At 41.4% G+C, this 16,875-nt stretch overlaps 1 protein-coding gene across 1 annotated transcript in view; it reads left to right on the top strand.

Annotated features, from left to right (window-relative positions):
• The window catches only part of GALNT10 (polypeptide N-acetylgalactosaminyltransferase 10), a 121,197-nt gene that overhangs the window by 72,697 nt on the left and 31,625 nt on the right, over positions 1 to 16,875 (top strand). The window lies entirely within an intron of this gene.

Genomic DNA, 16,875 nt, shown 5'->3' with positions numbered 1-16,875 from the left:
CAAAATTGGGTGACTTGGCAACATGTGTAGTAGCGATCAAAAAGGCTTACAATATTTTCAGCACTATTAGGAAAAAATTAAAAAATAAGATAGAAAATGTCATAATGCCACTCTATAAATCCATTATGTGCCCACACCTTGAATACTGCGTCCAGTTCTGCTCACCCTATCTCAAAAGGATATTGTAGAACTGGAAAAGGTTCAGAGAAGGGCAGCAAAGATGACCCAGGGTATGTAACAGCTTCCATATGAGGATAGAGTAGAAAGATTAGGGTTGTTCAGCCTGGAAAAGAGATGACTGATGGGGTTGTGCTGAAGCTCTATAAAATAATGAACAGTGGGAAAAGATGCATAGAGAAATGTTGTTTACCCTTTCACACAATAAGGTCACCCAATGAAATTAATAGGCAGCAGGTATAATACAAGCAAGGGGAAGTACTTTTTCACACAATGCACAGTTGACCTGTGGAACTCATTACCATGGGAAGTTATAATGGCCAAAAGTATAACGGGCTTCAAAAAAGAACTGGATATGTTCCTAGAGGTCCATCAATGGCTATTGGACAAGATGATCAGGGGGCACAACCCCATGCTCAGGACAGCCCTAAACCTCTGACTACCAGAAACCGGGAGTGGAAGATGGATGGAAGGCCACAAATGGCCTTTTCTGTACACTCCTTCTGAAGCTCTGGTATGTGCCACTATTGGAGCTAGGATACTGGACAAGATGGACCATGGTCTGACTCAGTATGGCAGCTCTAATGATCTTATGTGAATAACATAGCTTTTATGTTTTTATTGCGGTAAAATTTGTAAACCCCAATGGAAGTTAACTTGTAGCCCAATTCAGATGCTCATTTTGTCTTGCAAGGGCTGTGTAATCAGTTTAGTCTCCCTCACTTTCACCTCTGATCTCTGCTTTATAGATCTGATTTATTTTAGGGTATTGTTATATAGGAAATAAACTGAGCTCTGGATCTGTAATCAAATTTAACTACATAACCTCATTTTAAAGCCACTACATTAAGTACCATTGATTCTTTGAGTGCTTGCATATGTCCATTAAACTCATCACATACACCAATGATGGAGTTTTCCCTAGCAGTACCCATGGGGTGGCCCAGCCCACTTTCGGGCTCTGAAATGAGGGTCTAACGGGCATGGTCACCCCACTGCTCCTTCAGTTCCTTCTTGCTGTTGGTGGTTGGAGCGTTGGTGTTCCCTGCGAACAAGTATACCTCATACGTTGGATGCTTTCCTGTTTCTGTGGAATAAAAAGCTCCTCTGTGCATACCTATGAGTACCCCAGGGTCATTGTCAAGCTCAAGCAAGATCGGGGTAGAATGATCCTTATAGCACCAGCCTGGCCAAGACGCACACAATATTCACATCTCCACAAGCTGTAACCAGTAATCAGAGACCTCCACAGAACCATGGTGGGGTGCTTCACTCAGATGGGCAAATGCTGCATCTTACAGCCTGGTTCATCGATGGTTGAATGTAGGGGAAGTACATTGATCACTAGCAGTCCAGAATGTGCTCTTTGATAGCAGAAAGCTGTCCACACAAGCTGCTTACTTGCGTGAATGGAAGCCTTCTATCTGGGCAGCATCTCCTAATGTACCCCTGACTCAGATGATGACTCAATCAACTCTGGACTACCTTTTGCACCTGAATGAATCAGGTATGGACTTTAGCTCCATTAGGATGACTCTGGTCGCCATCTTGACATTTGACCCTTGCACAGATGGTAAGACTGTTTGCATTTACCCAATCATGACCAGGTTCCTGAAAGGTCTTGATAGGCTGTTTCCACCTGTCAGAGACTGACAACTTTCTGGGATTTGAATTTGGTGTTGTCTGCACTTATGGACCTTCCTTATGAGCTTTTGCAATTGTACTAATTTTACACCTGACACCACAGGTAACTGCTTTAGTGGCTGTCATCTCTGCCAGGAGGATGTGAGAGCTGAATGTATCAGTCACTGATCCACCATACAGTTTTCTCCAAAGACAAGGTTCTTCTCAAATGTGATATCTGGTTTCAACCTGAATCAGTTTATCTACCTACCAGTTCTCTTCTTGAAACCAGATATAAGTAAGGATGAGCAGAAGCACCATATCTTGGACGTTTGTCAAGCATTGGCATTTTACCTAGATAGGGCAAAGTTTTTTAGGGTATCTTCATCTCTTATGCAGAACATATGAGGGGTCATCCAATTAGAAATCAGAGGCTTTGGAAGTGAGTCACTAGCTGTATTACAGTGTGTTATGCTGCCAGAGGAGTAACTCCTCCAAACAAACTCTCAGTGCACTCAACTAGAGTTCACTTCCCCTCAGCAGCATTTGTGGTGCACATGTCCTAATTATGGACACCTGTAAAGCAGCAATATGACCTTTCATTTCTATGTTTACCAGGCTTTACACACTGTCCTCTGCATCACAGGAGGATGCAAATGTGGGAGAGGTGGTCCTACAGTCCCTCTTCTGATGAGCCTCTGTGCCTCCCCACCTCAGATAACAGCTTGGGAGTCATCTGCAGTGTAATGGAGCTGTGCAAGCACTCGAAGAAAAAAGTTATGCATATGTCCATTACACAATCCACCCTCCTTTCCCGATGCATCAGAGTCTGCCATCAGTTCTGGTGCAAAGGGACTGAAGGAGGGGAGGAGAGAGACTGCCCTTTATGCCCTCACTTTGGAACACAAGGAGCTTGGCAGTGGGTGGAGCTACCCCGTATAGGTACCACTAGGGAAAACTCTCCAGCCCCAGTGCACAAGATGCAAGAACACCTACAGTGTAATGGACATATGCAACACATCTTGAGCAACAATTACAAGGAGGTAACTTTTTTCATTCTTGTATTAACTTTCTAAATCTTGAAAGTATTGATATTGTGGTATTTCCATACTCAGATGTATGTGTCTTGATAAAAGGCCATTTCAGCTGAAAACTGCAATGTTCAGTATTTCATAACTAGCTGGAAAACATTTAAAATATTCTGTTCATGCATTTGAAAGGGGAAAGGGATATAGAACCCCAAGTAGCTTTGTTTCATAGCAAGCCTGTTGCAAAACAAGTTCTACACAATTCATTTTTCAGTTCTCGCAATTAATTATTGTAAAATCAAAGTTACTCACAGCTGGAAGAATGATTGGGAAAGGGGGGACTATGGGGGTTGATGGAAAGGATCCAGCTTATTACTAGCAAACTGTGTTTCTAAGCTAATTACTGTGGGGTTGGAAAGATGTCTGGCTAATAAAGCAAGATTCTGAAGCAGATTTTTCATCCCTGTTTCAGTTTATCAAGTGCATCCCAACTACGTCGTTTGCTACTGTGACCACCATGATATATGTAGCTTGCATTAGCAATGGACTATGGCAAAAATCCCTCACCCCACCCCACCCACTTTGAAGCAAATGCCTTCATCTGCTAGGAGCAAAATATCTAGATAACTGCCAGCTGCACTACAAATCAGCATTTTAATGCTTTACAGCTGTTTCTCTGTATAAGTTAATTAGAAGTGTGATTTGAGCACTGTCATCCCTCGTTATGTGTGATGTGTCTATTATTAATAGTTTTCTTTTTTAACAGGCATTACAGGCAGCATTGGTAAAGCAAGAATTCTTATACGGGGACTTTAATAAGAGGTGTTCTGTCTCCTAAGTGTTACATTTCTGTGCAGTTAACAGAGGAGTATGACACACTGGTCAACTCTTCTGTTAAAAAGGAGACAATACTGCTTTCATATATAGCCTATGAAATTCTTGATTTGTCCTTCAGGAGAAACTCAGTCCTCTTGTACATCAGAGAGAGAGAAATTATAGCAAAGAAGTGAAGCTAGTAATTACTGAAATAAGAGATCTGATGTGGAATCTGACAGGACTGAGATACACCCAACCTACGATCTGATTCAAAAAAGCATCTCTATTAAGGACAGTGTTTAGGTGTTTTCCTGAGTCAGGGCCCTAGTAAAGTTATCAGGCTCTTTGGTGGGGTCCTTGCATGTTCAGGGCTCAAGTCTTAAAGGCAGTGGCTCTTTCCACACGCTGCGGATATGCGTGCGTGCTTTCCTTGTCTGGGATTCTCTGTCCGGGGAAAAACTCCAGCTGCGCGCTGGTTCTGATTGACTGTAAAGTGGAGAGTAACATTGGGTGACATCCTCACAACAAGGATTTTAGTGTGTATTTGAAGCAGTGCTAAGGGAAACTGTTTTAGTTAGAACTCATGCAGAACACCGGCCCACGTAGAAGTCTGAGTGGGGCTATTCACAGTCTGAGCTTTGCTGCTTATCCGTTATTGTTCAGGTACAAACCCCTGGTTTATTGTGAGTAAAAAAGGCTAAGACTATCCTAAATCACTCATTTCTCCAAACAAGGAATTGTCGGGACAATTCACACACTTCCTGCAAGAATAGTGTTTAGCAAGTTATGCTTAGGAAGGTGTCACTGTAATATAGGACCCTTCTCATACATGTAATGGATTTTAACTAACTATTCCCAGAAGTTGAACAGGTGTTACCAAGATGGCACTGCCCCACCTTCTTTCAGTGCCTCAGGATATTGAGTAGTTGTATTCGTATTAGTATTTTTCTAAAACCAAGTTGCCAAATCCTGCATTTTTATTAGTGAAAGCGAAGAGCTTATTGCCAGTCAAATGAAATGAAATGCAGATGCTGGCGTGAGCATGAATCGGATTGCTTGCCTATCTGACAGCTGGTTTTAGGACTTAGCTGCCACTTCATTAGTTTGCTTAATTCTGTATTTACCAGAATAAGAATTATAACCTCCAGGGTGAAGATCAGATTTAGGCTGCAACAAGCTCCTGCGTTCTGGGAACAAAAACAGTGAGCCGTCACAAAGTTTACTCATAGCTAGAGCTGGGTGGGAACAGTTTTCCCATCCCATAAGAATTTTTTGAGATTTTGAATAATTTTCCTATCCTGAACTGGGACAAAAAGTGAACTTCAAATTTTCACTAATCAAAAATCTGAATTCTTGGGTCAAGTTAATCAAAATATTTTGTTTTTTATTTCTACCTTTATTTTTCTTTTTTTAACTATAGATTAGCTAAATTTCAAAATGAGGTCATTTTGAAACAAAAAGCTTTCACTTAAAAATGTCAAAGCTTCCTGTTTTGACAGTTTTTTGAAACTTCAGAAAGATTCAAAACGGGAAATTCATCAAAACTGACCCTTTCCTAGATACAAACTGACCAACTTTAGGCTTGAAATTAGACAAAGGTTTAGACAGAGGAGTGACGTTCTGGAACAGCCGTCTAAGTGGGGCAAAAAACCGAACTTGTTTCAAGACGGAGTTTGATAAGTTTGTGACAGGGATGGCATGATGAGGTTACTTACAATGGTGCATGGCCCATCTGCGTCTGTTGTTAGGAAATATCTCCAATGGCTGGAGATTGGATACTACGTGGGGAGGGCTCTGAGTTACTACAGAGTTCTTTCCCCAATGTCTGGCTGATGGGTCTCATGCACATGCTCAGAGTCCGTTAACCACCATATATGGGATTAGAAAGGAGTTTTCCCTCCAGGTCAGATTGGCAGAGATCCTGGGGGTTTTTTTGGTTGGTTGGTTTTTTGCCTTCCCGTGCAGCATGGGGCATGGGTCACCTGGTTGTTTGAAATAGAGTGAACTGTGGATTGTGTGTAACTTTAAAGTCTTTAAATCATGATTTGAGGACTTTAGTAACTCAGCCAGAGGTTATGGGCCTGCTTCAGGAGTGAGTGGGTGTGGTTCTGTGGCCTGTGATGTTCAGGAAGTCAGATTGGTTGAACATACATGATACTCCCGTCTGACCTTAAAGTCCGAGTCTATGAACAGTTTTTGATGTTTTCCAATGGAAAAAATTTTTTTTGTCAAACTCCCGACCAGCTTTGCGTGGAGCTTCTATAGTCCAATTCATTATTGGTTTCAGGACCACTGTTGCTTATTACAAAAGTACAACGCAGTGCCCGCGGGCGCCATGGCGCCCATGGGGGCATCTAAATGCATCCGCGTCCTGGCCGGCGGTTGAGCATCCGCCGAAATTCGGCAGAGACGCCTCTGGATGACGCCACTTGCCGCCGACAAGCGACGTCATCGAGAGGCATCGCTGCCAAAATGCTGCTGAATTTCGGTGAATGCTCAACTGTCGCCACGGTGCCCGTCAGACAAAAAAGTTGGGGACCACTGTGCTAATGTGTCTCCCGTGGAACACAGTGGGTCAACAAGCTGGAGAGTGCAAGCCAGAGCAGGGTTTAAAAAAAAAAATCATTGGAATCAGCGAAATTTAGCTACCCATCCTACCTTCTGGATTCTCTCTTCCACCTTCTCCCTTAGCCTCCCACCCATACATGAGGCAGTTAAAACAAGTATGGCAGTTGACTGGGCAATTTTAATGTCCTTTAACTTTGGGCGTTCAATTCCGATATCAACACAGCTGTTAACAGCCCTAGATTTATACTTTAGGATTTAGTAGGTTTACTAAATGGAGGCCTGTCTTGGCAGATGTCCATGACTTCATACGTTTCTCTTGTACTAGTTCTGTCTTTCCATTTTCTAAACATTAATCAGGAACTGGTTAAAAGGAAAAATCTTCTTGAAGAACATTGTCAAGTGCTTCTAAAAGCTATAAGATCATGCTTTTGGCACTGTGGTGTTTGCAGTCACATCTCAAATGTTTGACAGTATTTTTTTTTCCTCACGCCAGATTGGTGGTCTTTCCATTTGCCAATTATTTTCCTACTCTCTGACCCATGGAGCACAAGCCAACATGGCTTTGCTTTGTTTATGTCGCATTTGTGGATATTAATTATGTTAGCACAGTTAGAGGAACAGGGATTATTAGATTGTGCTCTCCCTAATTTCAGGCTCTGATACAGCTGTAGAACAAAACCATTGCAGGTCCACAGTGGCTATCTCGTATCTTGTAGGTTTCATTCCTCTTTAACTACACTACTTGGTCACTTAGAAATTTAAAATAAAGCATTTAGACTCCAGAGTACATTCTGCACCAGCTCACAACAGCTTTAAGAAAGGTTAAAATTTGCAATTGAACTTCATCAGACTTGCTTTAAGGTTAGTAATAAAAAAAAGTCAGGTATCCTAGGTGAGGGTCTGAATGGATTTCTTCCTTTCACTAACGTTTGCACTGTTTGAGATCATCCATTTCTGTATTATCCTCTTGTACGTTGCACCTTTTTTGTACAAGATCAAAAATTCTTTTGGGTAAGGTGTTTGTTTTTAACCAATAGGGATGGTAAGAGCAAACAGTTAAATCCGTAAGGATTGTTTTGCAGCAAACATCTGCATCATTGAGGCTTTGAATTCCAAAGAGCTCTGACATTTAAGAGCCACATTTTCTTTACACTTCCAATCTGTTTATTAGTCTGAGGGTGAAGTACTGAATTCTTCAGCCACTTGCAGATCTTAGTTGATGTGAATTTTTTCTGGTCATGGACTTTATATTTACATGTCTTAAACGTCAATTTGTTCAAGCACAGTACATTGCTGTTATAATGGTGAGTTAAAATCAACGTAGCTTGCAAAGTTCCAGTGTGTACTGTTGCATACCACCATATAACTCTGCCACAGCACCTCATTCCTTACTTCCACCCTATGCTCCTGGTGTATTCCTGGGCCTGTCTACCAAACGTGTGACTGTTCTGCAACATGGGCAAATATTCTGAAGTGTTTTCCGACACACTTGATACTGGCTCAAGACTTCATTTTAACAAGTGCAGAAATTGGTTGCTGATGCAGGGTAAGGGTGGGTGACCTTTTCAGATCTGGTCTAGCTTGATTATCTTTTTCCTCGTAACCCAATAGAGGAAGGTGTTGAGGGTTTTGAAGATTAGCCAGCACTGGGTTTAGTGTATGCGTTGCATCTGTCAGTTCCTGGTCCTCATAAGTGTTGACACTTTGGTATTTTTGATGCATTAAAATGTAGCTTCATGTGTTCAAGGTGTTTAGCCATTGGAAGGGTGGTATCATTGAATGGGAGCTTGTTTCCCTTAGTTAGACAGCCGGCTGATCAAGAACAGCTATTTGAAAAAGCTTGAGGGTTCGTAGCACATAATCACTAAGCTGAGGGATCCAGCTGATGCAAATGGTGCCTTTTCTGTCCATTGTCACTGCTGTAGGAATACTGAATTAAATATTTAATAGCCTGTATGCTATACTCTTCAATTGAAGCATAAAAAACTGCTGTGTAGCCTGAAAACAGCGTATATTTTTTATGGCAACAGAAAACTCGCTGAAAGATGTTAAAAGCAATCAACAAGGAAATGAGACTGCAAGCCATCTAAGAACATGTCTTTAGAATAAGTGTAGTCAGAGGAAGAGGAGAAACTGTCTTTATCTTGATGATAAATGGAAATAAACGCTCAAACTACTAAGAATCTGTTTTGTGAACTTAGTTTTCAGATAAGTTGGTATGTAGCAGGAGGAAATGCATGGTGTTACTATGTGTTGACTAAAGAGCAAAGACCTCTCTCAGCGATGTACTGAACTTGTGTAAACCCCTCCTCCACACACACGACTCAAGTAGGCTCCCTCTGAAAGAAAGGAGAAAACATCCTGGGAGTACACTCCCCTACCCTTCCTTTACTAACAGGACTTTTCACAGTGAGATTGAGATGGCAGCAGGGTAAAATGTTATGCTAAGGGTAGACATGGTTATGTCATGCAGGTGGGAATATTTTGAACTGCACGCTTTGTGCCTCTCTAATAGACTTTTCCTGTGTGTAGATGCATTTATATACTAGGTTGGGGTCGGCAACCTTCGGCATGTGGCCCATCAGGGTAATCCGCTGGTGGGCTGCGAGACATTTTGTTTACATTGACCGTCCTCAGGCACAGCCCCCCGCAGCTCCCAGTGGCCGCAGTTCGCTGTTCCTGGTTACTGTGGGGTGGGGTAGATCATTAACCCATGGCAGCCACTGCTGAGCCGGGGCCATCTCCTACCTGCAGGCAGGTTCCTTGAGACGATCCAGTGAGTGACGGAGAAGGGAGGAGGAGGAGTGAGCAATGGGGGCGGGGCCTTGGGAGAAACAGGCGGAGCAGGGGAGAGGCCAGGCGGGAGCCGGGGCCTTGGGGGAAGAGGTGGGGCGGGAGCGAGGCCTCGAGGGTCTGGTTACCAGCAATTAGAAAGTTGGCAACCCGAGCCAGCACTCCCAATTTCCTGCCACGTATTAGCAGTGTGTCGTCTAGGAATGCAAATCCTGTGGAGGACTGGGTTTTTCATAAATGCATTTTTTGTAGTGGAATCCCTTCCATGGAGCAATGGTAATTTCCCTTTTCAGGGCCTTTTTGGTTTTCAAACAGATTTGGCATGGAAGGTTAAAAGAAAATGGGCGAAAGGCTGTGATTAGCTTAATGGTGTCGCTGCTACTATTGAAAGTGTTGTGTGGTTATTAAATCGATTTATTATCCTCCCACCAAGTGAACAGAGGATGGAAAACATTGAAATAAAATTAAAACTAGTGTAAGTGCTGTCTGTTTAGATAAAAGCACATTTTTCTGTTTAAAAGGATTACTCATCTTTCCCAAAACAGGGTAGAGGAGTTAATTTCAATGATGAAGTGCTTTCTATCTCAGGGAGCCCTGACTTGCAGAGGTGATTGATTCAGGAAGGAATGTAATTCATTCTTAAATTGTTAAATAGCACGTTAGGACTAAATAGCTAAGTAAAAGATGAATGGAGTCATTTGTAATCTTAAACAAGAGTGTGTGTGGGAGGGGAGGGAAGGAATGACAGGGGTGGGTGTAATTTGAAAACAAATGTAATGCAAACAGTTACCTTAGGGGTTTGGGCACTTGGAATGTGGCCAAGATAACCTCTGGAAAAAATACAGCTGAGCTTGCTTTCTGTACCAGTTACTTAAAAGGGAATTATATCTCTGGTAAACTGTAGTGGAGGTTTTAACCACAAATTGGGAACCTTTTCTGTTCTGTTACCTCAGTTGTGTCCTTGATGCTCTTCAGCTGCATGGAGAAGCAATTTTCTGAATTTTCAAAGTGGAATATTCATGGTGGGTTTGAATTGGTTTAAAAGGGTGGACCGTTCTTTGTACATGTGTGCGCGAGCACGTACTAAAATCATGCACTCCATGCTTTCTATTGGGTGAACCTTGAAGCTCAAATTTGATGAACTAAAACTGATTTTAAACTAAGATCTCTCACAGAAAGCTACAACATAACTAATACCTTAACTAACTCAGACAAGGTTTCAGACCAGCTCTGACTCAAGATCAAGATTATTGTAAATTTCAGTCCCATGTTTCCTGTCAAATGGAGCAGATGTGCAGTGCAAAGGAATGTCAGTGTTGCATGTGTGCTTCAACTTTGTCCCAACTAAAATGCTTCCAGAAGGCCCAGTCTTGATCCTTTCAGTTTTGTGTCCCCATCTGAGAGGATGTTTTCCTGACTAGACTTCAATGTCTATGGCAACTTCTAAGTGCGCTCGGTTATGGGGTTTTTTTTAAAATTAATAGGTTGAGCACAAATGAATAAATTCATCACCTTTCCGTGGTGGAAGCCATTAGTGATTTAACTTTAACGGCCAACAGCTTGAGCAATGACACATTATTCAGAGCACTTAACTCTCCTCCTTCAAAGGACAAAAACAGCAAGTTGTGGTGATTCCTTGTCTATGGCAGTCTTAGAATTCCAAATATTCAGGAATCCCTGCAGTTGCAGTAAAAAAAATAGGTAATAAAAAAAGGTAATAATTGGAGATATACCAATCTCCTAGAACTGGAAAGGACCTTGAAAGGTCATCAAGTCCAGCCCCCTGCCTTCACTAGCAGGACCAACTTTTGCCCCAGATTCCTAAGTGGCCTCCTCAAGGATTGAACTCACAACCCTGGGTTTAGCAGACCAATGCTCAAACCACTGAGCTATCCCTCCCCCTTCTGGCCTTGCCCTCCCCCTTCTCCATTGGGAGTCTTTTTAACTGTCCTCTGAGATTTTGTTCTGTTCTAAGTCTCCTCTGAAAGAGCCTGCTGTCTCCCAGTCAGTGCTGACTGAAGAGAACTACCTACTGAGTCACCAGCTCCACTTTCTAAAGTGCCTGCCTCTTCCTTGAAATATCCTAAGCACTTGCTAGGCCTGACACTAGTTTAAGAGGACTTAAAATAATTGCACCCTAAGGTGGCGTGACTGCAGGTCACTCTAAAAACAGGGTGTGCATGTTCTGTGTGGTGGGAGGAGACGTGAGTAAATGGACATCAGACAGGTAACTGGCTAATTTATTGTCGCTGCTATGTGTTCATGCTATTTATTATTATTGGTCTCCAGCTCTCGGTGTGTGGTGGAATGAGGTATAAAGAACGGGCTAGGCATTTTCTACTGCTATGAGCTGTGTTATTACAGTGGTCTGCTCCTGTCTGTAAAGTTGATTTAACCTGATCTGCATGAGTTAAAGTGAATAAAGTCCTTTTGTAGCCCCAAGCAGTCCTTGTGAGGAGGAATAGCTTTCCTAACTTAAAGAATATCTGGCAGAATTGTATTTAAACCCACATCATAAGGCTAAGGATTGTTGGCTATCTCTTCCAGCTGCTTTTATAGGAAACCAACTTGTTCTGAAAACCCCGTCACACCACAATAAGCTGTAAAATCAATTGGTGGATTTACACAGGTGTCACCGAGGGCATAACTTGGCCTGGATGGTGTTGATGCATGAGATGGAAAGAATCCATATCAACTGTGGAAGAGAGAGTTTGAGCAATCACTGGTTTTAAAATATATATATATTTACTGGCAGACTGAGCAAATTGTTTATCAAGTTATAAAATTGAGATCCAATGAATCTGAAACCTATAATGCCATTTGTAAGAGTCACTTTTTAGGACAGAAATAATTCACATTGCCATTGATTCTAGTATGCTTTGGTTTTTTTAAAGCAATAAAAATAGTAATCCCAAAACTTTACTACTTTTCTCTGCACTAAGTTCATGAATTCTTTTTCTGAAGAGTGGTGGCATTTCTGAGTAGTGAAATTCTCCCTCCTCCTCATAGCTATGGGCCACTTGACTGAGGAAAGAAACAGTAGCCTATATGTAAACTCAGGAATCTTTTTATCCTGGAGAGGCTTTTCAGTATTGCAAGCAGTCAGCAACTTCATGTTACTTGGAAGCAGTTCTTATGCTTAGATACTTTGTACACTGGGATGAGGAGTCCACAAAAATTTGAGCCAAGAGAAGACATTAATCAGACAGCATTTTATTAGTGATAATTTAAAACAACAATTTTATCAGAGCTCCTCCTCCTTAGTATAGATCTTTATTTACAACTCAAAATAAAGAAAGCAAAAGATTTTAAGTAGTTCTGACTAGTAATGTTAATATATTAATTATATATTAGTCTGCCAGCAAGCTTCCAATTTTATTTTTAATCTATATATAATCTTATTATTTATACAGCTAAATTACATTCCACATAATGTGTTGTCTCTGGAATTCATCTAGTTTACCTTTCATTAAAGTAAATTGCCCTTGTAATAAAAATCGCTCCATGTCAAGATGTCATAATACATTTTTAAGCACCATATTTGTAGCAATTTGTGTGATAACCTCAAACAAACAAGTTAGATATTCTTTTAAAAACAAAAATATAAAGTATTGTCATAATCTGGTAGAAGATGGTTGTCTTATTCTAAATTTTCGTATCTGAGCATCGTGTGGTCCAACAAGTAGAGCAAAGGAGAGCATGCCCAAGTTCTTTCCTTATTCCCTTCTCTATTTTTGCCCTCTTTTCCTTTAGAAAAACATAATTTTTATTGCAGGGTTGCTCATGAGTGTTGTCGTTAACTCGACAACACTTTTTTGGTGGGGGAAAACACATCCATAGGCATAATAAACCCTTACTAGTTTACATGTCAATAAACCCCAGTCCTACACTTGCAATAAAATGTTATGCTGATGTGTGAAGTTTCCTGTGGCTGTTGGAGATGGGGCAGCTGTGACACATCTCTTTGAGTTGGGAAAGGGGAGAGTACTGCATCTTGTTTGACCTCACCAATACTGCATGTGCTATTGTGCAGCATTAACTTTCAGTGCCTCTCCCATCCATTAATGCAGTTTAGGGAGGTTCCTAGCATCACAGCAACTGCACCTGTATTCCTTCTCTGTGGTCCACCAAGGGCACCCACTCTGACTTCCAGCTGCCATCTCTCTTGGGAAGGTGTCTCACTTCCACTTGTCGGGGGGTATTTCCAAGCTGCACAGTTCCCTGCCTATGCTGTGAATTCTCCAGCAAGCCAGATTGGCTAAGCAGGCCTGTTTCTCTTTCTCCTCAGAGGCTATAAACAGCATAATTGCCCACTGTTACACTTATTCTTAAGGTGAAAACATTACAAAGAAAACATTAAAAACAATAAAATAAGCTATACAAATGCTAAAAAGCTTATCAGAGATCACCCCAGCTCCAGCAAGAGTTCTGGCAGGTGATCAGTCCTTCCAAACCCGCCAAGGGGTTTTCTGAGATCAGCAGTTCATAACAGCTGTTAGCACAGAACAAGCATCCCCATGAATCTGTGAGTTGCTCCTTTATACTGTTTGGACCTCTGATTGGGTCCTCATGTACAGGTGATCAGCAGACAAAGGTCCCTCCTCAGGGGAGCTGAGTTCTTGCATAAATGGACAGGGTATGTTCAATACACCTCCCCCTAGAGATTTCTTGAGTCCTTTTGAAGCTCATAATGCCTCTTTCCTTCCCCCCTCCTGAGACGTTACATACAATCCTTTAATAATACATAAACGTTTTGCATTTTTAATGCAATAAACTCCTAAGACACTTAAACTTCATTTAATATCATTTGTCCAGGAAATTACCATCTCTGTCACATCTAGTTTACAGTGCTTTGCCTGACAAAGGGTAGTTCAGGTTCTGGTACCAGCAGCTAAGCAGTTATGACCAACCCCACAGTAATGGGTAGCTTTAAGGATGTATAACAAATGGAGAGAGAGCCTTCCCGAGTGGTCTGTTTCCGAGGGACTGTTACAACCAGTGAAGAAAAGCACCTTTGTAATGAGCCGATAGCTCTAAGCTACTGTTCTTTGTTTTGTTTTGTTTTTTCACTTTATTGTTCCATCGTGGGGAATGAGACACTTGTATGCCCAGTCACATGCTGGGAGGACAATAAACACAACTGGAAGGTGTTTCAAACATGGTCTCCTGCAAGCCTGCTTTTCTTATGAATGCAGCCAAACAAGCAGGACACTGTGGTGTTCTTCAAAGCCCACTTATGTCTGTCACTCATTCAGATAATGCTACCCATAATGTCACCTATTGGATTGCATCTTGGTTGCATTTAGGAAAAGATAAATTTCACTGCTTATATTATTTGACACAGAAGGAGTAAAGAGCTCGAGGCTCTTTATCCTGAGAACTAAATGGGGGGTGAAGAACTTGACCCTTTGATGTTACGGTGAGGGTGCAGTATGGGAATCTAGATGGATTAGAACAGCTGATGTCTTCTGGAAATTTGGCTACTTGTATATCCTTTCTCTTTCTTATCCTGGTAGAGTAACGTCACATAAAGTGTTCTTAATTCTTAACTGTTCATTTATTAGCTATTGCTAATTATCTATCTCTCTTTGACTTCATGTTTACTATAGAAACAACTATCACATCTCCTATGGAGAAATATGCCTATGCTGTGTTTTTAAATTGTTCCGTGATTGCTGTAATTCCTAGTTCAGCTCCACCAAAGTGAGTGCTAGAATAGACTTGACTGCCTTTAATGGATCCGTCTCTCAGCATTGTAGGTGATGTGGTGTGGAAATGCTGGAAGCTGGTCTCCACTAGTGTGTCAGCAAGTGCCACAGCTGGTGAAACTGCACTGATTTGTAGAACAACTGTAAGACATGAAGAAAATGCTAGTGCATACAAGGCATTGGAATGCCAGTGGGAGATAAACAGCAGGCACAAATTCTTTAGATGTTTGTTTTAGTCACCTGTGCCTCATCATAAATAATGAGACACTGTATAAATACCTCTTAACATTTAAGATTCTATGAAATTTCAGCAGTTTTTCAAGACCCGCTAATGGTTTGCGGAGGAAACTGATTTAGATGCAGTAATTACCATAGGGCATGATTATGAAAACACTGCAGTCCTATGAAGTCAATATTGGGAGGATCAGATGCATAGCTCCTGCTTTTCTCTTCCTTACTGAGTTACATAGTAATAAAAGAATCAGCTGTTTGGATGATGATGACCTTACTCTGATTTTAGAGTACTGGAACCAAGGTACAATTTATACCTTGAACTTGGTTTTGGGTAACTCTTTTGGACATAGAGTGGGGAATTTTTTCTTTCCAATTATGGCAAGGAATGATACGGCTCCACTAAATGAGTGATGGTTGTGGTTTTTTTACTATTTTTTTAATTAACAGTCACTGCCTACGCAATGCTGCATGAGGAATGAGTGTTAATATCTTGTCTGGTCTCCCAGAGAGTTCCTTTTTTGAAAGATTTATCCATTCAATTAGAGAAAATTGATTCCTGGTTGCTGCAGTGGATCTGTTCAAAAGTTACTTGAAAAGGGTGAGGGAAGGGTATTAGCCTTAGCTAGAAAGCAATAATTAGTAAAGGTTTTACTAAGCAGACCAACCTGTTTTTAATTTTTTAAATTATTTTAATTGCTCCAGCTGTACAGATATATCAGACACACACCAAAATGAGATTGGTCTTATTAAAGCTGTTGGAATTTAAAATCGGGCTCTGAAGAAAGAAAAATGTCAAGTTTTGCACAAGGAATACTCAAAATATTTAAAGGGAATGAATTCAAGAGCAGATTTTGGCTAGTTCTGAGTAACTGCAGCTGCTGGCGGCATCAAAGGTGAGATGCGAAGTATTTTGTAACTCCCAAGATTATCTCCACCTTTGACCTCCCACCCCCAAAATAAAATCCAAGGTACACCAAGGGAATAAATTTGCCTTCTGGGCACCAAATTGTAAGAAGTATAACTAGATTAAGATTGGGGTGGGGGGGGCGTAATCCTTGGCTAGCTGAGCTGATTCATCCGTATAGGAACTTGTTGTGCCATTCCTCAGGACTGTTGGACAACTGTCCCCTCAACTCTCCAATTGAGGTGCCTTTTACACTCTAGCATGCAAAATCAGTCCCAATTGAATTATATGAATGCTTTTAGCCAGCCACTCCTGAATTATATTGCAGAATGACACCAGCAAATTCCCTGTCCCAGACTTGTCCCTAGAAATGTGCCCAGCTCTTTCCTTATGTGCAGTACAAGCTCATAGAAAGTCCATTTCATTAATAGACATGATATGCACAAACCCTGTTATCTCAAATGGAGGTTCCGGACACTTCAATCCAAACGCACACTGGTTTAGATGAGACAATAAAATAAGTTTATTAACTACAGAAAGATAGATTTTAAGTGATTACAAGTAATGAGGCATAAAAGTCAGAATTGGTTACAAAGAAATAAAAGGTAAATGCAAACTAATACCTAATTTAACAAGCTGAATGAACTTAAAGCAAAAAGGTTTTCCTCACCACGTGATCACAGCAGTCTGGCTGGATTCTTCAGCCAGGATCCCTCCCCCAACTCACTGATGCTCATTTTGTCTTTCAAACATTGTTTATGCCGTGAGTAGAGGTGAGGGGGGAGAGGTGATTTTGTATCCTCTGTTCTCCCTTCTTATAGTATTTCTCTTCTTTTGAGAATCATCTCCAGCTGGTGTTCAGGCGACCGCAAGGTTGTTTGCCAAGATGTCTCACCCCCCACCCCTCTTCCTGGCCAAAAGCCCAGAAATAGTCCACTTGATTATATTGACACCTGGCTCAGGTACTGGCTAACCTTTTGTTTCTGGAAAAACTGATTTGGGCTGGTTTTTCTGAACTTGGAGC

This window comes from Mauremys reevesii, linkage group 8 (assembly GCF_016161935.1).
Source record: "Mauremys reevesii isolate NIE-2019 linkage group 8, ASM1616193v1, whole genome shotgun sequence".
Classification (NCBI taxonomy): domain Eukaryota; kingdom Metazoa; phylum Chordata; order Testudines; family Geoemydidae; genus Mauremys; species Mauremys reevesii.
This window is presented reverse-complemented; position numbering and strand designations above follow the sequence as displayed.